The sequence below is a fragment of the Amblyomma americanum genome, chromosome 9, assembly GCF_052857255.1.
Source record: "Amblyomma americanum isolate KBUSLIRL-KWMA chromosome 9, ASM5285725v1, whole genome shotgun sequence".
In the NCBI taxonomy this organism is placed as follows: Eukaryota; Metazoa; Arthropoda; class Arachnida; order Ixodida; family Ixodidae; genus Amblyomma; species Amblyomma americanum.
Window position 1 is genome coordinate 140,152,894 of NC_135505.1, and position 27,901 is coordinate 140,180,794.

A 27,901-nucleotide genomic window follows, 5' to 3' on the forward strand; every position below is an offset into this window, starting at 1 on the left:
ACTGAATTTAATTTCTTTTTCCCGACTATGTCCGAACAGGTCCCGTCCACACCAAGAAGAACTGTTTTGCGCCACTTTAAAGTGGATGGCAGTGTAGCATAGACTCTTGGTTCCGTGATGACTCGGGTGTCGATGGAAACAGTTAACTTGTTAAATCGACACATGGTGGCGCCACCTGCATTTCGGTTTTAGCGTGGAAGCATTGGTTCACTAGCAATCCTGGAAAAGCTGATGTTTGTCTGAAGCCTCTCAAATACCCAGAGGACTAAAATAAATATTGCCACGACTGGGTTCCAAACCCACGGCGGCGCCAACAAATCAGCTTCGCTGGCCACTGCACGAGGGCACTATGCTATCGCCGCAGACGATCACGCCTCGTGTAAAACAGCTACACACTCTCGCGCTGTGCGTTGCACGGCGTCGTCTTCATAAACTTCCGTCTGTGCGCAAAAAGCACTATTAGATTTCTACTCCACAAAATCCACAGGTGGGCGTGGACCCTCTTAGTCGCGAAAGAAAATGAAACAACCATAATTGACTCCCTGAGTCAGTGGAACCCGCGGTGTCGCCACTCACCGTCGCGACGCCTGCAAGCTGCAGGCGCCCCCCTGCGGGGGCCTTATTACACTGTAGTCTATTGATACAGGCCAACTGCAATTTGCCGTGATTGTCTTAAAGGCTTGCTGTGCAGAGATCGCGTCATCCACACAAAACAACGTCGTCACTGCGTGACCCTCGGCGTAGCTGTGGTGGCAACGTAACCCGCCAAATAGGTTACGCCACCCTTTGGTCGTGTGGCCAACTTATCATGCGATCCATGGCTTACGTTACCGAGGCAGTGAGTGATGTCATCTACTGATTAATGAGCTTTGTGCGACCCAGTAAATAGGGGTCATAATGTTTACTGCTGTGATTCACACAGTTAAATGAACGAACAAAATCTCACAAGAATTCCCTTATCACTCGTTAGTCCCCACAGCCACTTACACAGCCTTGCTGCCGAAGCTCGGGCCAGATTACGTGAACACCATATCAGCTTTCATTTTAAAATTACCACCTTCTTTCAATCCCTCCTTTATACCTACCATTACGGCACGGTTCGGAAGTCCTCCGAGATATGTGAGACTGTACTGCGTAATTTGCTTTCCTGAAAAGCAATTTTCTGAACTATTACTCAGGTGTTCTTGTCCACATGTAAACTTAATTCCACTTGCCTGCCTTCGTTTAAAAGAATATTGGATACCTTTTTGTACTTCCCTTCGTTCTTGCAACCCCAGATCGACGTCACTCCCAGATTGTGTGTCCCTGTCGCCTTACACCGGACGCACGTTGCATGGCACGGGAATCGCTCACGTAGAAGCGGGGCTTATCTCCGCGCGTGATTAAACTGCGCGCTCGAGGACACACAGCGATGACGTATTGGCCCGGGTCTCGGGATCGCAACGCAAAAAAATTCACACGCAAAGAAGCGCTCAAAGCAGAGACCAAGGGTGAGGAAGAGCCGTTTATAAGGCCCGACACGAAACCACGCGCAACAGCGTGGTGGCCTATGCATGGGGGTGACCCACAAAAGGAGGGTGGGGTTTCCACAGTCTCGCGCCTGTCGCCGAGAATGAGGACCACGCCCAGCGATAAATGAAAAAGGAATAGAGTGAGGGAAGTAAAAGAGCGAGAGAGAGACGAAGTGAAAAAGCGGCCGGAACTCTCCGGAGCACTGCAGAAAATTAAAAGCCATTTTAAAGGAGACGTGAGAGGGGCATGGCGCAAGTGAACAAAAGAAAACGACCTTGTCCCCCGAGAAGTCCTAGTTAACCCTACTGAAAGTTCCCATATGACGAGTTCCGTAATTCCATACGTTTTCATAAAGAAATTTTATGGAGTTTGTATGGACTCTATAGAAGCACGTGTGGAAACATACGGACTCCATATGACGTCATCTACACTCTATGGAAATCGTATAAAAATTTTATGTGACGCTTATGGACTCCGTACAGAGATGATATGGGTTTCCATATATTTTCTCTCACCTTATGTACTCCATATTCCCATAGTTCCATACGAGCGGCTCACTTGGAACTTGTCAGTAGGGTTGCGACACGGTGCTTTTGAAAAGAGGAGTTGAGGTGTTACCTTAAATTCGCACAGTTAGCTGACAGGAAAGGGGCCTTCGTCAAGAAGTTGTAAAAAGTGGAATTGTATACGGACAGTGTCAAGGCACACCGCATGGCGCAGGCGTTGACTGAGAAAACAACTTCTCTGAAAAGCGCGGCCTTCAAAGCGCACATTCACAGTAGCCCCGAATACAGGACCTAAATGCTGTAGATCTGCCTCAGTCACGTGATCATACAGGACAAAAGAGGAGGTTATAACGCACAAGGCATCAGCGCGTTATGGTGTTCTGGGTAATTCACTCATACCTTGAGCGCTGTCGTTACTTCGCCCCAAATTCGCGCTTCAGAACAGCCGCATGACCATGTATATGTGCTTTGGTTTGTTGCGATAATCTGCAGAGCCAGAAGGAAATAATGAAGACAGCTTCAATTCTCTCATGCGTTTATCAATAGTTTAATTTCCACAAAGTCTTACCGGCACGCGCAAGAAAAACTGCCCGTCAGTGAAAGAGAGAAACTGCGCTCAATGTATTGCATTGATTATTTTCGATATTCAATCTTTTGCCTTTGTAACGTCCGTAGCCAACGCCTCTCGAGTTGAGGCTCATAGCAAGTAAGCAATGTCTTGAAAAATAAACCAGCCAAAAGACGAAGACTGAAAAAAAGACGAGGCACACACACCAGCTGGACTAACAACTGTGCTTTACTGCAAAAGAGCATGTCTGCCAGGAAAACTATTAGGGAATGTGCAGCACGACGCACAAAACAAAAGCACCGATGCTTACGAGGTAATCAAAGCGATATGTGCCGGTGGGAAAGGACACTTATTTCCTTCTGCATCAATGTGATAGACGAGGGGCTAATACAAATATCTCCTTGCATATTTATGGAACAGGCTTCGGGAACTTCGCGCTCCACCTTACCCCTTGCCTCTACCAAGAAAGGTGACATTTTAAAACAGCGGGTAGCAGCCGCATTTCCTGCAACGCCGAGGCAAATGAACTTTGATTGCGAGTGTCAGAGAGTTGTGGTCCTCTCACAGCCTTTAATGGATACACTGGCCTGTATGGCCCATGTAAGTTTTTGCCCATATAAGCACTTGCCAGTGGAATCTTATAGATCACACGTGTCGCACAAGGAACCTAGCAGTTTTCATGTCGTGTCGGGCACACAGGGATCTTAGTTTTGCCGCGCGCAACATGTGAAAAAAGGCTTGAAAGTTTGCAAGTAGCCGAAAAAAAAACACCGTTCACGCCCTGCCTCGTAGCAACTTTCTTGATGTTATGGGAAACCCCATGGATATAAGGCATGCCTTCAATTTTTTTTTTCGTTCAACTCCAGTATGGTTGGGTACTTTTTCATCGCCCCTTTCAATTCTTTGCAGCAACGTTTCTGCCACAGCATTCAGAAGCGGTTTTGGGAAAGCGGCGGCCTGCAGCCGCTCAACCTGGTTGTCAAATCTTGACTTCCTGCGGTAGTGGCAACTCTTCTGCAGAACATTGCGAAAGCAACTCACAACAATCCCTCTCTTGACGGATTCTGAGTGGGCAGACGAGCACGGGTACAACGCCATCTTACTTCGAGGTAAAAAAAAAACAGCAAACATGGCCATTTTCACGAAAAATTATCTGAAGTTCTGAAAATATAATCGATTGGTCATTGGGTAGCTCATACGTAAAACCAAGGGGATTCGAGCAAGTTTTAAAAGCTTTTAAAACATGGTCTAAAACCTCGTGCAGGGAGTCATTCGGTGAAAGTCATTCGGTTGTAGACCATGTCTTAAGAGCTTCTAAAGCTTGCTCGAATTCTCTGGAGACCCGCAGCACAAACAAGGCGCGAAATTATCCCACGAAATCATTTATAAAACAGAGCCTGTTAGACGCTTCTTCGAATCGTTCGCTCAACGCCGACTTCATCTGTCCTTATGCAGGCGTCATCACGACCATGTTTTTATTCTTCCCGACCTTCCACTAAATTACGTGAACAATTTCCGCGATGAATAGATGAATACCATTGCCTGACCCATATGGATCATACGAAGTCGTTAGGCACGTTCCTTGCACAGCCACCAATCCACTCCTCTCGATCACGTGACCTCATATGCAACATTCCCTGCGGAACTATTAGCCGCCCTTAATCGCACGGCCTCATAAGGCACGTTACCTGGACAGCACCGCATTACCTCCTCCCCTTCCTCCCAAACACATAATGATACAAAGGGCACTGTGCGCAGTTCTGCCAATGCTCAGGAGTCCGGAGCGCTTATGACCTGCCCTGATATGAGAAAGAACCCATTAATATGCCCACATGAGTGAGTTCACATGATCATGGTTGGTGACAACTTGCCACGCCTTTAATGGATCACATGAGGTCCGACATGTAGTTCTCACGTTATCACAAGGCGCGGTTTTCTCCAGACCGCACAATGCCCTTTATACAAAACAGTATTGTGGATGGGCAACACGGTAAAGCGGGAATTTTCTGTGGCGACATATGACTCCAATTACGTTAGACTGCCTCAATCGCAGTGACAGCAGTCTCCACTCAGAATGCTCATTACTGAAACCGCTTTACAATGAATAATCTGTCTTCAGCTGTTACCAGGGTGGTATTACTAAACTATTAACGAGCTGTCAATAACTCGAGCTATTTTCAGTTCGAAGATATCTCGCAACTCGTTCCGATCAATGCACAGCCTTTTCAGTCCACCTTGAGCGACCAATCGAACCTGTCTCATGTTCGTCGGCAGCAAAAAGCTCTTTCGCTCTGATGGCGGCGAATAAAACGAGATGAAATCGCTCCTCCGACTACAGCGACGAACAGACAGCAACAGTCGAACGAGACTAGAAATAAAAAAAGTAAATGAATAAATCGCCAGAGCAACAAGCAGCCAGGGGGTCCCTTTCACCTGCAGTGGACGGGAAGCCGAAAACGCCCATCCACGGTCGTTGCAGCTTATGGCACTGTGGGAGGTACAAAGGTATATATAAAGACCTATAAAACAAGAAAAAAAACAAAGGAGAAACAAATCCGTCGATCGATCGGCGAGGGTTCTGCTAGACTAGGGAAGAAATAAAAGGAGCACAAAAAGCCTGACGACGCGCAGTCGCGAGAGAGGCCGCCTCCCTTGCACCGATGGTGGTAGATCTTTCATTTGTTTTTTTAAGTTAATTTCTCCTGTTTAGTTCTTTTCTCGCTCGCTGACGAGTGTCCGCCGGTACTCGTCAAAGTCTCTAATTATAACGATCTCCGTGACCTAGCCGCTCTCCGGGACCGCTCAGGTGTGCACCGCGCCGCCGATGCCGCCAATCTAGTGGGCCGACGTGAGGGCTACGGTACTCGCTCGCTTTGTGGAGTGGCAGTGATGCGATGGTAACCTCCGGCAACTTGCGAGGCAACCCACTCGAATAATTTCGTTTTGTACAGCGATAGTTATTTCTGTACGAATTCTGCACTGAGTAAATTTCTGCACGGATTCACGATCGAGACAGCGGGAAGGAACTGAAGTTGGCCTGTATAGAGAGATCGTCGAGTTCTAAGGCAAACCCTTACAAAAAGGGTCTGCAGAATTTTTATAGACTGCTTATCGACTTTATTTCTTTCCTATAGATATTTATTTGTCACTTCATAGTCTATTGACAAAAGCCTACAAAAATGCTTGCCCATAAATCTATAGATTTTCTTTTGAGTGTCTGTAGACTGCGTATAAAAATATGTATTGTCTACAGACTAGTCTATATGATTTGTCTAGAGAAAGTCTTCAGACTTTATTCATAAAAGTCGACGTACAATCTACAGAGTTCATGAAAAACTTTTGTAGCCGAAAAAGGCCACTTTGATTAAAAAGGAGCTTTGACAAGCAAGAAAATTTCAAAAAGATGACATAAAGGCACGCCGTCAATAATTGTTCTCGCAAGAAAAACTTTTTTTTGTCATGAATTTTAGATGCTACCTAAAATGCCTTTATAATCAAAACGAGGATCACGGAGTCAGTTTCTACCTTGACGACACAAACTGGAATCGAGTTTCGGAAAGGATAGTCTCATTTTTAAATTCAACCGCCCCAGCAATTAATAAATGCGATTATTTGCTGCTGAGCAAACACGAGCGCAGCCAGTAAGAGTTCACGCAACTATTTTAAACAGGAACAAAAAATTGTTTTCCTGACTGGCTCATTAAGAAAGCTGCTCGGTTCCAAATCCGAATCATGTTTAAAAAGAAGTCAGTAAATTCTTTCTTTCCTGTAGTACTGACTGCTTCTCTTGAGTAGTTGTTTTGTTAGCTTGTCATCCGAGCATACACTGCTACTATTAGGACATGGATAGTAATAATGGTGCTGTCATTCACATACTCCGCTAGATACATGAATATTTTGGTCGGGAATTTCTTAAAAGAAAATTTGGTGAAAGCTGATGCTTGGTTAAAATACAACTGAACATTACATGTATTTCTAGATTGGTCCATTGTTTAAGCCACAGCGGATAGATTATCGCGAAAACAAGTAGAACGACAACGAAAAAAAAATTGGCGGTTGGTTAGCTCTGGTTAAACCTGGAGTGACGCGATAGCAACAGCTGGCCGGGTGGAACTCGCTCAGTTGAATTGCAAAGTCAGTCTTTCGCCGCTCCGTTTCGCTGGGCGTTCCTTCTTCATCTTCGTCCCACTTGACACGGCGCATGCGCACAGCTGTGGCAGCTCAGTTTCGCCGGCGCGCCGCGCCGCCGGCAGCAGCAGCTGCTCCGCACCACGTGGCTAGTCACGTGACCAATCACGTGACACACACACAAGCTGTTATGTTTTCTTGTTGTTTTTCCGCTATACACTCTGAACGTTAATACGCATGTATGGGAGCGAAAAGGGTATAAGCTCTCCTCCGGCGCACTTCCTTTAATAAAAGGTTGTGCTCTAGAGGAGAGTTAACTCCCCTTTTTACTCCTTTCTGTTCAGAGTGTACCATCCACAATGAACTGTTACTGAGTAGCCCAAACTTTCCATCCGATCCCACTATTAAGGCGAAAGCCTTCAATGGCTCATACTGTCGTCCGTCCGTTCGCAGTGGGTGTCGCACGTTTAACTCGGGAATTATAAAAGACAGCAGAAAAAAAATTACTGCTTCAGATGGAAGGGGAAAACATGAACCTAGAAGAAGCCAAATTTAATGACTGTAGAGTAATTAGTTAACTATAGGCAAAAATGTCGAAATTTCGTCGAAAAAGCGCGGACGTCGATATAGCCACAAAAGATGTGACGTCACATCCACCAGAAGTCGTCACGAGAGTGAAAACTGTCACAGAATGGTCGGGAAAACGTCGCATTTGTGTCAAATTAGGTTAAAAATGTGTAATTAAGCGTAATTAACGCCTAAGACCACCTAAAGATGTATAGTTCGGGTATCGATATAACCACAGGAACGGTGTGACGTCACATCCACCTGAAGTCGTCAGGGCATAGTGAAAATTGTCACAGAATGGTCGGCTTTCGCCTCTCAACACTTTACTTGCCAAAGTGTCCCGTAAATTTTTTAATCTGTGTGTGGTGACGCATCTTTGTTAGTCTGAACTTGCTGCGCAGTACTTACTGCCCACCGGCTATGCTCTCGCAATAAGAGTAGAAGTACAGACTCGACCAAGATTCGTGCTGGTGTGTGTGTCCCGCCCCCAACTTGGTAGCCAAGAATTGGAAAAACAAATGCACCAAGTATCAACAGCGCTTCTAGTCCACAAGTTTCCTTGCACGGCACGCCCTACGTTGGAGCTTCCAGATGGCGACAGCTGCCTGCTGTTATCATTATCACCTTCCAGCAGGCACCGCCGCCCAACTGTGCGTTTTCATTTAAACCAGAATTCAAACGCACGTACTCGGATTGGATGCCAACGACTGACCAATAACTGACTCTGACTAGACGGCTAAGTATAACATCAAATTTGAAGTCGTGGCATACGGTATGCCGATTTGTTAAAACATTTAAGGTGACACGCATTTCTAATTAAATGAGCGGAACCGCAAATGACTTCATTTACGAGAGCCGCGAGGAGCCGGACCCGTGCATATTGGCGACTGCGATAATAAAGAAATTTGAATGTGTCTGCAAATAGGCGCTAGATATAGCATCACACTATGTTTCAATAGGGCAGTTTTCCCTTATAATAGGAAAATTAAACTGTACATTACCCCTTTTAGCGAAGAGTGGGAGCCCGCCTTTGCAGAGAGAGAGGGAGGAGAGAGAGAAAAAAAAGGACGGCCTTAAGTCGACTGTATATGGTACATCACTAATGTGCGGTCACTAACGAGTGGTCACATTTATCACGGTTCACTTGAATCGTCCCCCCTCGTATGTAATGCACAAACATAACTAGGAAAGATGGTGAAATTAGGTGGAGTTAAGAACATGAAATTAATTAGGGAAAATTAATCAATGAAGTGCACCAGAGACAGTAAAACGGTTGCAAAGGAAAGCTACACATCCTTAACAGAAGCTGTGCAGGCGAAGAAAACATCGTCCTGAAATAGGGATCGAACCAGGGACCACCCCCTTTCCAGGGCCGTCTACCAGTTAGTAGGGTGGGACCGAATTGAACAGAAAATCGAAGCGGTATACGTGTTAGTCGAATGTATTTTTTTTTTTGGGGGGGGGGGGGGGGAAGCTCCCCAAGATGGAATACGTTTCTGTTAGGTAATAACGGCTCATTACGTTAATGTGCAATTCCATTCTAATTAAAATGAATAAGATCCCACCTTACGCAAAACCCGAAAGGGGTCCAAGAGGCGAAATAAATGATAACGAAATTCGGGAACCGGCATGCAGTGCAGTAGATGTTGGACGACTAAGCACGCTTGACAGCAAATTTCCATTCCTCAACATGATCTTAAATCACAGGAGCCGAATTCTATCCATCTCTTTTTACAGATATGTCGTTGGAAGAAGAAACCGTGCAACAGTGAAGAATTTTTTAGCCCCTTAAAATATTTTCGGCTTTAATATTTATTTACGCCTCGACATACTCCAACATCCAAGTAACTTTCAGCCGGTCATGATAACGTGGGCTTCAGTTATTAAACCACTTGCCAGAGTCATCTCCCTAGAAAAAAATCCGCACTTTGAATTTCACTCGCGCCTTAAATAAATCGGTGCAGTAACGTGAAACTTTTTTTTACCCACGCACCACATTCAGCGTTGCTGCAGCTGGCCTCCTCCACTGTGCAAACCACTGCACGCAATTTGTGAGCAAGCCTGTTCTTCGCCTCGCAACACAGCTCATCGAAAAGAAGCGGCGACCTTGAACGCTGACTCCGCGCTACAAGCACGTCCATACTCAATCGCAGTTAGTCGTCGCTGTACGCCGAGCATAATGAAAGAGCGAGACGACAGCGGCCAACGAAAAAAAGAACAAGTGCGCTCCCTCGCGAATACCGTATGTACAGGGGCGAGGAAAGAAGCTATTGCGTATATAAACGCGCCCATAATCGAGCCGAAACGAGCGGCAAAAAAAAAGTAATAAAACGGAAGGTTGAAGCACAGTGGAGGCTGTATAGTAGGAAGCCCCACTTCGAGAGCAGCTCCCCCCCCCCCCCCCCCCCTCACCGGCTCAACCCCAACCATTTTTGCACAATGCGACGGCAGAAACGTGACATCGGGAACTTTTTCATCCGGGTATACCCAGAAGACGTGACCGTGAGCCCGCACGGCTCCGTCATCGAGTGGGCCGCGCGGCGGCTTCTGTGCTAGCTTAGAGGAGCACGTGCTCAAATGGAAGGGCAGTTGGTCGCCGCGTACGCACTTTTAGTTCTCCGACCGCGCGAAAGTGCCCCCCCCCCCCCCCCCCCTTCATACATGCAGCAGCTGCAGGACCCCCAATAGCAGCAATAGCAGGACCCCCAATAGCATTGGAGGATCTAAGCGGTTTAGTTCACAGGTGCTCTGAGCTGTTCGACGGTAAATGCTCCGGGTGGAAGACTTACGGCTCCTTACCCGTCTTTCTTTCGCTTTTCTTTTCATCGTTTTCTTCGCTTCATTATCTATGTATTTCTTTCTTCATTTACTTTCGTTCTTTCCTTCTTGCCTCCTTTTACTGACGCATTCCTTATGGTTTCTCTTTTTTCTTCATTCTTCCTCCACTTTGACTCACAGTACCGCTTTTCCTTTCACGTCTTCTTGATTTGGTTGATTTGATTTTGTTTTACTACCCTTTGACAGTGCGCTATAGGAAGGACATTGCGAAAAATAAATTAGGGACAGTTATTACAGAAAGAAATGTGAGACAAAAGAACCTCAAGTTACGTGTGCAAAAATTATGAATGATTGAACTCTTTATTGGGCTGATGAGACAATTAATGTCTCATGCACTGCAGCATTGACGTAAGGATGCTTATAGCAGCTAAAATTATTTCGGTTGTAGCCATCACACGAAACGACTCAAAATGCGAGGGAATTTTACGGTTCCTGACTAAAGGACACACTCATGCTAGAACAGTACCCACACCGCAGACACACTCCTGCCCCCCCCCTCCCCCTCCCACACACACAAATCCCACAACAGAGCGGACGCCATAGCCTGGCGCCAGCTTCAAACACACACCTTACTCAACATCTATTCTTCTAGGACTAGCGCTACCTGGAAGACTAGCGCTAGTCCTGTGTGGTCCTTTCTTGTGTTCGTCTTGGTTGCGCTATAGTTCTTTTGTTACAACATGCACTATCTAGCCCAACAAGAAGTTCTGATAAATCTACTCTTCCTCACACAATATCCTGTATGCTGCAACATGCAGCAGCCGTACATCCACACTCTTCCACTCCCTATGAGAACAAGAGCCTCCAAGCACTTTCTCCTCTTAGGAGGCTGCACAGACTCACAAAACCAGCAACAGCTGCTCGAGCGGGCGCGCAGAATGGCGACAGCCAATGCAGTCCTGGACTAAGGCCACCTCCCGAAGAGGATGGCGACCAACAACCATTGGTTCAATTAATGTTTTTCCTCGTGTAGAAAAAAAAAAACAGCCATTAATATAAATTGCTTACACGAAACAAAAACGAAGTTCAAAATTTGTAATAGTTAAGAGCGCCTGCTCGTGCAGGCCAATTAAAGATAATCCCCTACTTCTGATGTGTGTTGTGTGTTGTGTTTTATGGCACATAGGCAACTAAGGCCATCATGCGCCAAGCACAAGGTACCGGAGAAGTCTTATGCTGAATTTTATAGAAATATGAAAAACATCCTTGGTGTAGAGGGCCTTGAATGTTAGTGCTATCTAGTTAACATATAGGGAAGTTTTTTTAGAAATAGCTACTACTAAAAGCTTTCAAGAGGGTTGGGTAACCTCAGCAGCTATCCTTGGCTGGGCAAGGATCTTGAGGCTCCCTTTACGAAATTACGAAATGTGGTGTCTAATCTATTCCTTTCTCTCTTTCTTCCATGAGCTGTTTTCGCTTCTTTCGTTCCTGAAGTCATTCCTTTGTTTTTTAGCCGCCGCGGTGGCCGAGTGGTTATGGCGCTCGGCTGCTGGCCCGAAAGACGCGGGTTCGATCCCGGCCGCGGCGGCCGAATTTCGATGAATGCGAAATTCTAGAGGCCCGTGTACTGTGCGATGTCAGTGCATGTTAAAGAACCCCAGGTGGTCGAAATTTCCGGAGCCCTTCACTACGGCGTCTCTCATTGCCTGAGTCGCTTTGGGACGTTAAACCCCTCTAAACCTAAACCTCCTTTGTTTTAGTACTTCCTCTTCTTCCTTTTTGTTTATGCTTCTTTCTTACGAACCCTTTCTTTTCATTTCTTTCCACCTTGTTTATCTGCAGGGAAACTGGGACATCAATCGACGACGCCGAGAGCATAACTAAATCCTAATGGAAGCATTTAATATGAGCAGATAAGAGCGCCGACGTTATTGCGTTATCACAGCTGCAGAAAACAAAACGAACCTGTAAAGAGAGGATTTTGCGCGGTGCTGCGAACGTGAATCAAAGGAAGCCTAAAGGCCATGCACGTGGCAAAAGTAAGGTCTTTTCACATATGTGCCACGTGTAGGGACAACTTAGCAGCGAAACAGCAGCCGGCCGACAGCATTAAGAAATTGATTGCGAGGGGCATATGTGAGAAAGCAGTAATGGGCATACACTTCAAGCGCGATTGCCAAAGTAAACAAATTGACTGATCCGGGAGCCCCAAAAACCATGATATCGAGCAATAACATATTGCACACGTGTTTTTAAAAAAATGAGTAAGGAAAAAAAAAGAGCTGTCTTATACTGTAATGTGCCTGTGCAGGATAACTGTTGGTCGTGATGCGCGGTGTTTGGTTGTGAACAAGCTGCCTTTATGAGCGATTGTGCTTCAGCTTGAACGTTGTTTGCTACTGTTGAATTACGGTGAAAAAGTTTTGTGCTGGAACTATTTAGGGCGAAGATTAATTTCCTACAAGGGTTAAGCGCCATTGCCCCGCCGTAGCTTTATGAGATACGTTGCTTTAAAATTTGGTCGTGTGTCACTTGTGTGGAGGCATGTCAGCAAGAGATTTTATTGTCCAAAATATCAAAAATTTATTATTTTTAATTTTTTTACTCTGTTACACATGCACCCTGTTTTTGATTTAAAAAAAAATAAGCACCTTCTTGGAGTGCTTTTTTAATACATCCAAGGTACATCTTTTTTTGCGGAGTGCACCATCATGCCCATTAGCTTGGCCAATTTGTGACTGTTCCCAAGACGGCCACTATTACATGCGCACTCCGTTCTAAAAACACCATGGGCCAATATGTCGCTTTGAAATGTGTCGCTCCTCCATGTCCAAACCCTTTCTGCGCCAATAAGCCAAAGTGCCATGGCAACAGAGATTGTCTCACGATGATGTTTCTGACGACCGCTCATCCGCGAGCTGTTTTTCTTCAGCGCCATGGGCCCGGTATTGGCGATCTTTTTTCCCCGTTCTCGCTCTGCCGTCGCCGACACGGAGCAGTAATCCGCGCTGACCCCTTAGCGAGAAAGCTTTAGAAGCTGTTGCAGTTGCGACACAAACCGCTGAGCGAGTGTAAGCAGTAACTCGCTTCTCGCAATAAGGCGTGCAGTCTTTACGAAAGCACCACCGGCTAGCGAAAGTTACAGGACCTGAAATGGACAAGAACGGTAGTAGAAAAGAGAGTAAAAATAATGCCCTAAAAAAGAGAGGATAAAAGGAAGCAAGAACAAATATAAGAGACAGCGAAACAAAATACCATGGGGAGTAGAAAGGAAGAGAGTAGAAAAGAGCGTCAAAAGAAACTATAAAAAAGTATCAGAGGGAGTAAAAACAAAAAGAGTAGAAAAGATAAAAAAGAAACTAGAAAAGAGAGTATCAGAGGGAGTAAAAACAAAAAGAGTAGAAAAGAGAAGAAATTAGAAAAGAGGGTATAAGAGGGGTAAAACAAAGAGTAGAAAAGAGTGGAAAGCGAGCGCAATCCCTGAGTGCCACAGTTGCACGCGTGGCCTGTCAGACGAGTCCGGGCTTGATTCGATCGGGCTGCGGTTCATTCGACACCGAAACTGTGACATTTAGCAGATAGTGTTGTCTCCCAGACAACGCGCAACGGGGCCATGATTGGACGTGCGGAGCGCGCCGGTTTCCATGGAGCAACCCGATCAGTTAGACTGAGAGAATTAACGCGGTACATTGAAAGCTCATGTAGGCCATGCGAAGCGAATGCTCGATTTTTTTTTTGTTCAGTGCAAATAAAACAAGATTAGGAGTTGTCGAGGTGAAAGTTCTCAGGTAAGTTGGAGGCCGCAGTGGAAGGCCAAGGCAGACATCCACAAGGGATAAATAAGGCAGAAGAAGGGTGGTAAACCTTGACTAGTTTAAAGAAAATAAATGGATGGAAAACTAAAGCTCCGCCTTAACGGCATCACATGATAGCGTTAATGGGTTAATGACTATACATGCCGAATTGGTCATTCTCTATTTCACATTTACAGATCACTGGGAGTCACCATACCACTCCTGGTGCAGCGCTTAGGCGATGCGCCACTGCCCTGCGATGGCAGGTGCTGCCACCGGTGGGGATTGTGCGTCCTAGGTTGCTCTTCCCGAGCAACCTCTCGTGGCCGATCATTAATTTAACTGCCACCTGCCACAGTGGTCAGTTTTCTCACAATCTGGTGGGCAGGTTGTGATGACGCCACAAGTTAACGCGACCTTGGTGGCTAAACTACGCTGCTTCTCTGGAGATTTTTCAGTTTACTGCTGAACGGAAACCTTCACGCTATGATTCATTTCCTTATCATCCTTTCTTTGATGACTTGCAGTGGTGTATTTGTGTCCCTGAATGACGGTAAGTAATTTGTTCCTCTTGCTTCTAGACTTGTACGCAGTTTATTGTACGTAACAATCATGATGCTCATTATGCTCTTATTATTGGACCTCTCCGAATCCTCAGAATAAAACATATACATCTAATCAATACACGCTACACGCGTTGTTCATACAGGACGGGTTCCTGCACCACTATGGGATAATCTACAAGAAGCTCTCATCAAACTGCGTCCCCCCCCCCCCCCCACCCCTCACACTGCCGCCCTGGCCCAGGACATTCTCGTCGCTTAATACCGCGCGGAAATAGTTTCTTTTCTATTTCGCTATATTGATTTTTTGTATGTTTTCTTCGCAGTACTCATTTGTGTCACTCACGTCCTTTTGAGAAAAGTCATGCATGATTTGAAAGTACTCATGCGCTTCATTTTGCATTTATATTGGGTTGGGTTGGGTTGGGTTGGGTTTTATGGCACATAGGCAGCTAAGGCCATCATGCGCCAAGCTCAAGGTATAGAATAAGTTTCCTGTAGAATGTTTACAAATTTGAAATATTATCAATGGTGTAGATGGCCTATAAGATTGTACCGTCTAGTAATAACAGAGGAGAGTTGAGTTCTCAATGTTTTCCATGATTAATTTTATGTGCACTGGTTTTCTTGCGTTCCTACAGAATACTGTCATGTTTCTGTCGGCTATTATCGCTGCTTTGCTGCATTGGTTATTTCTGGCGCTTTGCATGCTCCATAGCCAAATGAAAACACTGGTAGACGCGGTCGGACCTGTTCACTACTCCGATGCATCGAAGTACATGACAGTTTCCTTTCATCAGTACGTACTACCATTCCTCGAGGTTTTGCCGCCTTCCCAGAATCAGAAAGCTTATTTATGATGTGAATAAATCTTATTGATACGTTCTGGTAACACGCCTTGACTAAATTGGAAGTCAAAGTTTGCGTGGACGAAAGAAATTCGTAGCAATTCTAGACAGATGAAAAAAAAAAAAACCCACTTTGTGTCGTGAATTCGGTCCTCGAATAAGAGAGGACGTTTCGCAATAGAAAAGTAAACACAAGGCAAAGAACTACTGATATAAAGGCAGCGGACGAGCCTCTGCACGCCATTCGTTCTTCCCTGCGCTGCTACCGAACTAATTTCGTGGCCATTGAACTTCTTTCTAGCAAGCTTAATTGTGAGCGCCGTGTCCCCGTGCCCGATGACACACATACGAGCGAGGAGGGATTGCACAGCGATTCGGAGAAATGGAAGTTCATTGCAGCTCCACTTCATAGAATCTGTACGTGAATTGGGGCCCCGATAGAAAATTGAGCAAAGGAAAATTTTATTTTGTTGTCGAAATCACTACAACCTTCGGTTAGAGGAAATGTTTTAGGCCGAATAAATGGGCACTTGTACATTCCTGTCTTTTTATTTCTCGAAATGAACAGGAATGTTCCAAGTCGCAAGTTGCCACGTTTAAGGATTAGGCCTCTTCAATTGGTTTGCGGTACTAAAATACAATGTTCGGATTTTTCAGCTGTTACGAAGGCAGGAACAAAGTGACAGCTCTAAAAGCATCAGACCTCCCATCCCCAACACATCTTCTGAAACGTTCGGTATGGCGTTTGTCATAACTGTGTATGTTTTCCATAGGACACACGTATGAAACATGCATGGAATATGCACTTACTACACCGACAGCGCACACGGAAAAGATCCGGATTCACCCAGACTCCGCACGATTAGTGCAGATCATGCCGATACCACATAGCAGGATGAAACCATGGAAAAAATACCAAAATCATGAAAATTTCTGCATATATTCCGTATCATAGAGACTCGGTATTCCTACTAAAAGTTTTCTACATCAGCTGTGCATATGGAATGATTGGAATACGGGTTTCATTCGATATAGATAGTACACTCAAATTCGTATGATTTCCACGTGCATTCCGTACAGTTAATTTCCACGTTAAGTGAATGCCGTCGTCCGGTGTTCGTTCGAACGCAATTGAACGCATGGGTTCGCATGGGCACTCTACAGTGCATTTAAGTCATACGCATAATTTACGGGCTCGATATGAAATTTACGAACTATACTGAAAACGCGGAGTTATTGGAATCGTTATACGGAAGTTCACAAGCGTTACTCACAAGGGGCGTTTCAGTAGAGACCTTCCTCCAACGTAACCGCTGCCAAGTCCACCTGGATAATATGACCTGAAGTGTCATTCAGGCGTGTCATAATGACCACATTTGTCATCGTGGCGCGTCTTTTAGAGCGTCCATTCTCCAGTTCTCATGGCTGCTCCAAGTATATCATCATCATCATCATCAGCATGACTACGCCCACTGTAGGGCAGCCTTACACTGCCGTTTTCCAGCTGCGGCTACCGTATACCAGACATCCAAGTATATATCCAAGTGCTTTAGTCCTGCATCGCAGGCAGTACCTGTGTATTGCCAAACAAACAGTAAATAAAAAGTCACCAGGCATATAATTTTGAGGAATGGACTCATTACAACGTGAGAGACCCAACACCTCACTGTATAGTAACGCCACATAGACCTGTGAGGCCTAGCCCACACGGCCGCGTAACGTCTCTCGAATGAGATGAACGCTCCCACTGAACACTACCATATCTTATTAATGGCGGAGGCGCACTAAACAAGATTTCCCGCGTCTTTTAGGGGGTGCTGGCCGGACCCTCCTGGATTACATCCCCATGAGGGAGACACATTGGCGCGATTTCCCGTGTCCAATTCTCCTGAATGAAATTTTTGATCGGCCACTGCCTAAACGCGGAATTTCGGTAACGATATGAGATGCCACCGTTGTTTACCCTAAAGGAAGTCCGTTCTGCAGCTGTGTGCTTAAAGATCCCGAGCGAGCAACGAGATCTGAACTAATTCTAGTGGGCCTAATACCACTACAATCACTCTTCCCGACTGGGCCCGAGTGTAAGCTCTGCCATTCGTTCCTCAAGCGTCTACCAAAGGTTAAAGCACACGTTCGATGTCTACACTACGTTACCATTCGAACATCTGACCACTGTGCTGTCAAATCATCCCCCCCCCCCCAACACTCCCCTTTCAATCATGACGTCCCGAAACACACCGCGTGCTCGAACGTATAAAGGGCACACCAATGCCTCGTCGTTAAGCGCGCCTATATAACGCTGATGAGAAAAAAGCCGGAAGCGTAAAGCTGGCAACGACGAGCCCAAACCGGCAACAAAGCTGGAATCAATACGACGCGACATTCAAAACGACCCCACAGACTACACAGCGGTGCGGACGGCATCGACGGTGTTGTGTGGGCGCGATCAAAGAAAAGCGAATAGGCGAAAAGTCGCCGCCTATACGGCTTTGCATCGTGAAGCCGGTGGCCTCGCTAATATGGAAATCAGACGTGCCGTTCTCCTATTTGTGCTTCTATTTTGCTAAGCGTTGAGCACGTGCAGCTCTTTAGGTCACGTCTGAATGTTCGGTGGTTTCTGGTGGTTTCTCGCGAGGTTTTTTTACCCTCTTTTGTATGGCAGCTTCCAAGAGGCGTGACAAGGTGACGCCCTCTTTTGTCTCTACGTGGCATGTAGTACCTGTATATTAAATGCGGGCCCACTAAATCAATAGGTGCCCGTTGGATGGGCGGCAGCTTGTAGGCTTTGTAGGCATTTGACACTTTCGCGGCCCATAATACCACGCTTTGACCTCACGTTAGATGTGTGCAGCCTGACGCGATTTCGTAGGTTGAATTAACTCCGTTTAAAATGGTATAACTATAGGTTGATTTTTGCAAGGAGGCCAAACGAAATACACTAGTTTAGCAAGCCGCTTGGTGGCGGCATCCAACATCGCATTTTTTCAGAAATAAGTTAGCATAACGTCGGAAAATATTAACCTGGTCCCGTTCAAAACAACTATAAGCCTTTATATAGTTATCAAAAGTACTTTCACTGGTCATTGTGAACTTCAAAAGAAACTAAGTTCCTCCCGCATTCACTCCAGCTGCAGAAGTGAATTTATTTAGGGGTTGGACCCGGAGGCTATCTTAGGTAAAGTAGCTTGAGCTTTCAGATAGAAATCCATAGAACGCAGGCTGCAGCCTGACTTTTATCCGGGCACCAACATAGCCTTTTTCCGTCAGCTTCGTCTGGTGCGTTCCATGAAGTAGGCTCCTGTAATGGAAACGTGCTCTGCAATCTTCACTCTCGGCCCGGTTCCTTGAAACAGGTCGCGCTCTGGTTGAGAAGTTGACGGCACTCTTCGCAATGCTACACAACTGGTCGCTTCGGCCTCCTCCTCATAAATATAGGAAGGCAGCATTAGAGTCTGCTCACCTGCTTACGATTTATTTCTTGAAATGCGCTTTGCTGCTCCCAGGACAGTCGAAAAAAAAAAAGACAGACCCATGTCCAAAGTACGACGCCGAAATTTGTAGTTGTCCCTTATTTTTCGGTATTTTTCTGTAGTACTGTAGTTTTTCTATAGTGCTTTTCTGTAGTATGTCGGTCTGTAATACTTTTTCTGTAGTAACTAAAAAAAATTCTTGATATTAAGCAATTATCTCTTGTTACTACAAGTAAAAGTCAAACGGTACAGAAAATTTGTTGTCAGGGCATCAATTTGTCTATTATGCGGCCAGAGCAAACTACCAATTGTTGCATTGCTGCAACGCGTAGCGTTTAATATTACCGCTTATATTAACCATAACCAGCAATCCTGGATAAAAGCTTTTTTGAGCGGGGAACCGTTTATGAACGCCATTTTTTCATATAATGTAAGATTTCACTATAGCAATAATTATATCCGCAGATCACCCGACGGCATTCTTGTATTTTTTTTTCTATTCACGTTTTTGCTATCGTCAAAAGCGTTCCCATTTTGTTTTCTATGGAAGTCTTAACTGTTCGATGCCATCGATGGAAACCCTCAAAAAGGATTTTGCTACATATCAGAATAATGGACCAGTACCACCAATATTTCCATAACAACGTCTTACAATTTTCCAATTTAAAAAATTTTAGCTCTAGATAGCTCGACATGACCTGCAATGCCACAAAATTTAGAGATAATTGGGGCGATTACAGTTAAGGTACGAAGCTGAAAGTTTCGACGAGCACTGTGCTTTCTTTAAAAACCTGCGTGGTAAGGGTCATGCTTCTGATCGAATATAAAACGTGCGCTCCGCACCTGACCCATTCGAACTATTTCGAAGCGATTCTTTTCTTAAGAACTCAATTCTGTTATAAACTGATAAACATCCGCCCGAGGCCGTAAACTACAATGGTAAAGAGCTGTAAAGGGCTCCACCCTACAGTGTAAAGCAGGGGGGCTGATTTACCCAAGGCATTGGGGTTTAAGGACAGTGAAGGGAAAGTAGATTTTAAGCGGGTAGAAGTAACCAAGCCGAAGGTTATCTGATTGGTGGCTAAAGTCAAGACAAGAGTAAAATTTCACAAGTCATGGCTAGGTAGCTTGAGCCAACGCCCGATTTAAAGGGTTCAGCATATCTATCCATCCTTCCGTCCGTCTGTCCATCCATTTATCCATCTATCCAAGGGCGCACAGCCTGCGCTTTACTGTCTTCAAACTATAGCCAAGCAAATAGGTGTGTAGCACGCTTCCACACATTGTTGTTTTCAGGCTGAATGTGGGAAAATTTTCGGCCGTAGGTTTCATTCGTCATTAGCAGGCACTCTCCTCGTCAGTTGTCGCGGTGTCCATAAATACTTTCACCAAGTTTAGTTAGTTAGTTATATTGATTTTAATGGCGCAAAAGCAACTATGGCTATGATGCGCCAAACACGCGGTTAGAGCTTTTATTGAAGGTTACGCTTTATATATCTAAAGTTTGTATAAAACATTGGCTTCTCTGAGAAACTTAAAAATGCTTTAAAAATCAACCAGTGCTGGATCACCAAGTTTACAGTGCGAATAGTTGAAAGGTTTTACATTACGAGAGCTTAGAGAAGCAACAGCCATGACTTGAAGGAGATAGTTAAGGCGTCTGTTGAATTTGTTCACAGGCATTCCCATGGTGCTTTAAATCAGGAACAAGTAGTCTACCTGTGCAGACGGGCGTTCACAAATTCCTTCGCTAGTCTATACAGGGTGTTGCACTAACTTTTCACAATTTAAAAAAATAGGCTTTTATGAGTGGAAGAGCGCTTTTTTCGACATATCATTCTCAGCGGTGTAGTATATGAGAAAACGGCTAAGATGTGCGTACTAACAAGCTGGTTAACTAATACTGAATAGTTATCTTTTAACTCTTAGGCTCCGTAATTGTTGAGAGGCGTGCAGCCCACCGCAAGTAATATCCATATCAGTTTTGCATAATTTAGAGAACCCGGTTACCCTCGCCGCTGTGGCCCAACAAATTTTGGCTACATCGTGCCAAAATATATGCGCTTTCAAGAAGCTTGCAGGCAAAGCAACCTCTCCAGTGCACGTAACTCGTCGAAATAGCCAAAATGTTCTCAAAGTTCTGCAGAAGACAAGTTCAACAAGCCCGTTTTTTTTTATGTAATTCTGATCGATCGAGCAGGACTTATCTTCTAGAAAGGTCTTTAACGTTAGGTGAGGTGTCACGAAAGGTGCGATAGGGTTATTCGAAGGGTTGTTTAAGCTCAACTATGGTAATCAAATGTTACGTTACAATATGTCACAACTATTAAGCCAATTACCGTCGATGAATGTTGATATTTAAAAAAGCAGCTTGCGCGAAATTAGAGCAATATATATATATATATATATATATATATATATATATATATATATATATATATATATATATATATATATATATATATATATATATATATATATATATATATATATATATATATATATATATATATATATATTGGCGTAAAAATATTTTGTATGTATATCTGTGTAAAAAGTTTTGTCTATAGTCTTGGCCGATCTTCCGATGTTTGCAATCTTTTACATGGTACTCATATTCCCTGCTGTATGCCATGTAAAGAGGGGTCCGTGTGTCCCTCAAATGATCTGCGATCACTTTTTACCCGGACCTGCCCACATCTATGATGTAAATAAAATAAACTTGAAAGAAATATTGCGTAATAATGTACAGCGAGGACAATAAAACACTCAGCTTCAAAAAGCAAAAGTTGCCGCAAAGCTTATTCTTCAGTAGGAGAGCTTCATATAACGGACATCTCCGTATAGGATGAAAATTACACCGTTAATTACTTGTTAATGATGGCCAATCTTTCCCAAACTCCCAACGGAAGTCACGCGCTGCGAAGCCTAAAGATGCTTAAGGACTGCCTTGCTTTCTTGGACTAGAATTGCAAAGAAAACTTTTGAGGGTAACGAGCACAGCTACCGTGTGGCATTATGGATAAAGGTACAGATACTTACTGCTTCCTCGAGATTCTTACGAATGGTTTAGTGCAAAGTTTTTCAACCTCGATCATAAAGTTAATGAATAATGAGGAGTAATATATCGCATGAGAGAGCAACTGTAACGCATGACAAATGGAATTTATATCTTAATCACAGTTATGCCCGTCGCAAAAGTGCTTGTGAATGTCAGAAAAAAACTGCAAACCGTCAGCATATAACTGTCCCAATCATATATGACGTTGTCAAGACAAAATGGGTTCTTTAATCCTCGTCGTTTGTTCAGCACAAAATCCATAAGTACACAAAATCACAAAGCCGTTCGATATGCCGCAAACTGAGCAGAGTTTATACTAACATAGTGCCGTATTAATGCCTAAACCAGAATATTTTTTTTATACTTTCTCGGAGCCGCCGCGGTGGCTCAATGCTTATGGCGCTCGGCTGCTGGCCCGAAAGACCAGGGTTCGATCCCGGCCGCGGCGGTCACATTTCGATGGAGGCGCAATGCTAGAGGCCCGTGTGCTGTGCGATGTCAGCGCACGTTAAAGAACCCCAGGTGGTCGAAATTTCCGGAGCCCTTCACTACAGCGTCCCTCATAGTCTGTGTAGCTTCGGGACGCTATACCCCCCTAAACCAAACACTTTCTTTGAGTATCAGTATACTGATATGATTGACTTTACAACAAATAAGGTTTTAGACCAATTCTAAGCTGAGGATAGCAAACGAATAGGTGACAAAAGACAGTACGTGACTGCCAAACTCATTTCTACTTTGCAGAAGTACACTAGAAGCTTATTGTAACCAAAGAAAAAACTAGAAACCGCAGAAAAGTTAATCAAGTAAAAAACGCTCAAATCACCAAATGGGCAGAAAGCAGCTGCCAAGTAGTTCACACAACTCACGAAAGGCGTGCCTGTGACGTCACTCCAGGGGCACACACGTGGCGACAGGAAGTGACGTCACGTCACTAGAGGGATGTGACGCGGGACGGCGGCTCTGTCGGCGGGCCTGTCCGCGTCACACGTCACAGCACCACAGCAGCGTCGTACGGCATCGTCGTGTGTTTCGGTGCGCGCCGAGCAGCGACTGAGCGGCCGCTTCCCAGCGCGGTTGAGACGCGGCGCAACAGCGGCCGAGCGGCGGCAGCCCGGGAGACGCGGAGAGGGCGAGAGACGACGCCCGGCCCGCGAGTGGCTCCCCTCAGAGTCACGTGACGCCGACCCGCGCCTCTTCTCCTCCCCCCCTCCCCACCCCAGTCTATCTGCCGGGAGAGATCGGCAAAAAGAGGGAGAACACAGGGGAAGAAGGGCGCAAGGCGTTCTCCCAGCAGCCCCGTCTATCTCCCCCGGGTGGGAGCTTTTCCCGCCACAAAAAGCGCGCCAAAAGAGGAGTGTGGGGGCTAGCTCGCGGCTTGGTTTTGGCGTTGGGATTAACTCCGGGATTACAGCAGTGAGAGATCGCACGAGCCTCGCTCTGAGCTCGGTAAAAGGGGAAATGCGCCAGAAAAAAGCAGCCCCTGGTTGAAATCGTTAGGGAGACGACCATAAACCGTTCCCTTCAGAAGCAGGGATTTCCTCTCGGCCGACGAATAATATCTGCCACTATGTGCATATGTGCATGGTGCAAGAAAGAAACAAAGAGAGGGGGGGCGCTCGTGTCGTAGTTGAGACAGGTTTGAAACAGATAGTTGTGGCACATAAGCGGTGCAGTTCACGTCGCCAAGCAAATAGCCTGCATATGATCACCAGCTACGCTACTGAATACCACGGGTGTTCTGTTGAAATCCTATTGAAACGTGACCATTTCTTTCACGCTGTCTAGTTACAGCATCTAGCGATGGAGCTGCGATAAAATTAGCCACTGCCACTGCGCATGCGCAGGCGGCGTCCGGTATACGTATCCGGCATTACGTCTCTGTTATGCTAAACAAGATCTTTTTAGCATACTGGAGACGTACTAGCGGAGACATACCGGTTCACCAGACCCCTCCTGGGCATGCGCAGTGGAATTGTTGGGGTCAGGCGGGACAACTGCGCATGCGCAGCCCGCGTCCGGTAAGCCGGTATATGTCTCCGCTAGTACGTCTCTATTCAGCACGGCGGAGACGTATTACCATAGACTTCTACTGGATATCCGGACGCCTGCTGCGCATGCTCAGGTGCCTCTTCCACTGCGCGTACGCAGGAAGCGCGTGGTATGATATGGAGGGTATGACTTTGTCAATGTGTCATGGCTAGGGCACTGCGCGTGCGCAGCCCCGTCTGTACGAACGTGTCTGTGTTGTCTAGCGGTAGCATGTATGACTCGCAACCCAAGGTCCAGGAGGAAGCCACGGGCCTGCTGCGTAACATCTTGAAAGGCGAGTTGGTAACGTGACTGGTTGTCTGCTGTGTGTTTATACGAGGGTGAGGAGAAAGGCGGCTACAGAGGGCCCATTCGCTTGGCGCGTTGCTCGTAGTTGCTCTGATGGCTGAAGATCTGATGCGTCACTTCTGTGGATGGTGCCATCTATGGGAGCCTGTTGTAACAGCCACCTTTTCGACCAATCCGAATATTTCGTTAACAATGAAAGTGACGACGGCAACGCCAACGCCGCATTTTCTGCAGAACGGGGCCCTTACGCTATCGCGTAAAAATGTGTCAGCCAAGCTTTCTTAATGAGCACTACATCTACGGCGTTACCGACTTTAGCTTTACAGTTGTTTAATTTCAGGCACACAACAATTTCACGAACAATGCTGGTGCTCTTATATTTTATCAGCCGGCAACGTTGCGAAGAACTGAAAGTTCTCCGATCGGTAAAATCCACAGCTACCTTCGCTTGACGAATAGCCGTGTTCATTTCCGCAACATATACTCGGTGCTTAATGCCAGTACATCATAGAAATCTACAAGAATCCATTCCTTTACATTTCCGCCCATGTGGGCAGTTTTTCTGATCTGGACACCCACGTTCGGCGTTGATGGCAAAAGCACCGGCCGTGAAAGACGTCATTGCTACGTGAAGTGTACGTCTTGCAAGGAGAACGCGTACGATGCGTGGGCTCTGAGCAAAGCTTCGCCGCAGGATAATCCCTCCACAGACCACCGATTAATACTGAACCCTGACCTTTCTGAGGGCAAAGTGTTCAAACAACAAATGAAGGAAACGGCGTGAAAGGCGTCACTTCCTGGTCAGCGTGGGAGGCCCACGATCTCCTTTCCAGACGATGCTCGAGACAGCAGTTTTCCGTGTCGGCCATAGAAATAGTCCTTTGCGAATAGTGGAATGGCTTCATGCTCACCATGACTGGGCCTATGCCAAGAGCTCTAACGCGAAAGTATTCACTACTGCTCGCCGCTGTCACCGGCCAACGTGCCTTCCGAGAAAGTGTCGAGGCTGCTTTTTCGTAAAAACAATGCATTTCTTCGCTTATTTACGATCTTGTCTCATATGTAGCGATAGCCCCCACCGAGATTCTGAACATGTGCACCACGGCTGCCGCGTTTCGATAAAGTCGAAACGCAAAGGCGCCTGTGTGCTGTGCGATGTCAGTGCACGTTAAAGATCCCAATGGGGTGGAAATTATTCCGGAGACCTCCACTACGACACCTCTTTTTCCTTTCTTCTGTCACTTCCTCCATTATCCCTTCCCTAATGCCGCGGTTCGGGTGTCCGCCGAGGTATATGAGTGAGATACTGCGCCATTTCCTGTCCTTAAAAAAACAATTATTCCCGTAGCGTCAGGTCTTTCCGACAAGGCACTGCGGTCTTGCCCACATGGCGTGGTCGTCTTGCACATTCGCAGTGAAGTCTTGTCCAGATGGCAGTTGAGTCCTGCCGACTTGAGATTAAAGTCTTGCTCATGTGATACCGATGTCTTGCCCACGTGGCACTGCTCAAGCTGGTCGCTTTCGTATTGAGTCCTGTAGTGGGTGCACTCGGGAAAGCGCTCCGTGTGGTGATGTATACTTACGCAGCCCATTCTCTACACTACGAAGATCGAAAAGAGCGGTACCTGTATCATCAGTGTGTGCCGGGAAGGTGTGTTGTGGAGAATTCGCCAAATGTGGTTACGTGGTACCGGTAGTCTTTTACGTACACTGGTTCGCACGGAAAAGTGTGGGGATTGACACATCTATTGCTAGCAGTTCTTTGACATGGCAGAACGCAAGAGTCTACAAGTCTTATTCTTTACGCCCGTCACGTCATGCTTCCAAACCGTATTTTTCCAGCAGCCCTGCTGTTTTCTTTTTGTTCTTCCACAGCCACGTGCCGTTCTTTGACTGCGAGCTGTTTCATTCGCCGATGTCTCCTCCTTCGTTAGGGAGGCAACATTCTCCCCGCCTCTGAGTCTCTTTACGGGTAGAGGTATGCAGGCAACGAGGAGTATTTCATCATCTTCCGAGGACGCCTCCCGATTCCTACAGGGCATAGTTTATCTGCATTTTCTTGTTTGGTTGTTTTCTGTGTGGCCTACCTTCCGTTCTTTCATCCGTTCTGACATCTAAACTTCTAGTCTGCATTATTCACCTACGCCAGTTTTTCAGCGTATATATTTACCGCGTTGCTCTGAGAAACAGGAGGTTATTTCCGGCCTGCTGCCTTCTTTTGGAAGATGCAGGGCTTTTTGTTTATAACAGCACGTTTCCCAATTTCAGCGCGTGGTTTTTTTCACCGTTTTCGTACATGTGTGCCCTTTTTGTGCGTGCGGCCGCGAAAATGACTCCCTTCCAGCTATTTTGCAACCAACGACAGCTCGCATCTTTTTTGTTTTTCTCATGCTCTTGCACGCTGTGAACAGTGCGTGTATTACCAACGAGAACAGCGTGTTATTCCTTTACTTTTTTTTGGTGCCCAGCAAGCTGGCAGCTAATCTCGTTAATTCCTCGCAAAGCTTTGCCTTCGCTTCTATGAAGTGTTGATGCGCGGGTTGTTTACATACCGCCATCCTTCATTTAATTAAGCAGACTTCGAAGAAAACATACAGGCACTGGAACTGGTAAAGGTGTAAACATGGTGAGCGACAACGTGTAGTGTCAAAATGCGGTCCTTTGCTTTTGCTCTTCATGTATTTTGTTGTATACCATGCGGTAAATATAAAATTAATGTTGCTGTCCAGCCTGAAGCAGGAGGTCGAAGACTCCACGCTTATATCTACCTAGCTGTCCGTTGCGACGAATTTTGGTCGTATAAAATCACACGTAGAAGCCCCCCCCCCCCTCGTTACTTTCTCCCTCGCTCCAAAATCTGCATCTTCCATCTTCAAAACTTTCACTTTAACTGAGAGTATCTTCTCGAATTTCAAATCTTTCTCCCTACAGAGCTAGCGACCTTCCTACAAAGCTAGCAGCAGAATTCTTTGTGGGAAAATATGAGGACAGCAAGGAGCGATTATAATAGGAGTAAACAATAAGAATGAATACTAACTCAGTGAATGAATCAGTGAATCAATACGATGAAATTATTTAACACCGACTCGACCTTCAATGCTAAATCACAGCAGAATAAACGAATAATTTTGAATATCTCGAAAGTAGCCTACGTTTTCGCGCCGCCTTTCTCTGAGTTGCTGCTGTCTAGTTTTTCATTTCTTCTTTCCTTCCGCTTCCGCGTATGCAATTCAAAATACGTGCACACAGTTCCCTTAAGCCAGCTTTGCAGTATATCTTTTTTTAATTCTGGACGTTTTTTTCTTCTCAGTACTTCGCTTCTAGATTCATCCTCTTTTTCTGCAGCCTGTTATCGTTTTACTCTTTCGGTTTAATAAAAGACAGACAAACAAAATCAGCCATCCCTTCACCAACAATGTTCTTTCGTCGCCCTGCCTTGTCTCTTTTCCTTGCTACCTTTATTCCATCAAACGCACGAGCGGCGAGCTTTCGATGCCGATATCGTCTTCCCCAATCCCTGAGTCGGTGCGAAGCACAGATCCCCCGAAAATCTCTTTCGGTGCCGTCGGTCCACGAGCGAACGCATGTAGCCAGTGAGTCTGAGCCCACCGATATGCCCACCTACGAAGTATATATCCACACCTTCCCACCTCCCTTAAACTTTCCTTTTTTCCCTCAGTATGCTAAAGAACGGAAAGAACATCACCCCAGGTATGTTCGGTGTCCCCATACGAAGGGGCTATTCGAAAGATCGATTTTCAGTTGT

At 45.7% G+C, this 27,901-nt stretch overlaps 1 protein-coding gene across 1 annotated transcript in view; it reads right to left on the minus strand.

The window, feature by feature from the left end:
• LOC144104623 (excitatory amino acid transporter-like) overlaps positions 1–22,886 on the minus strand; it is a 180,896-nt gene extending 158,010 nt beyond the window's left edge. The window contains exon 1 of the mRNA XM_077637746.1: positions 22,665–22,886. The gene's annotated coding sequence lies outside the window, so the exon portion shown is untranslated. The remainder of the gene's footprint in view (positions 1–22,664) is intronic.
• Positions 22,887–27,901: the final 5,015 nt, after the last annotated feature.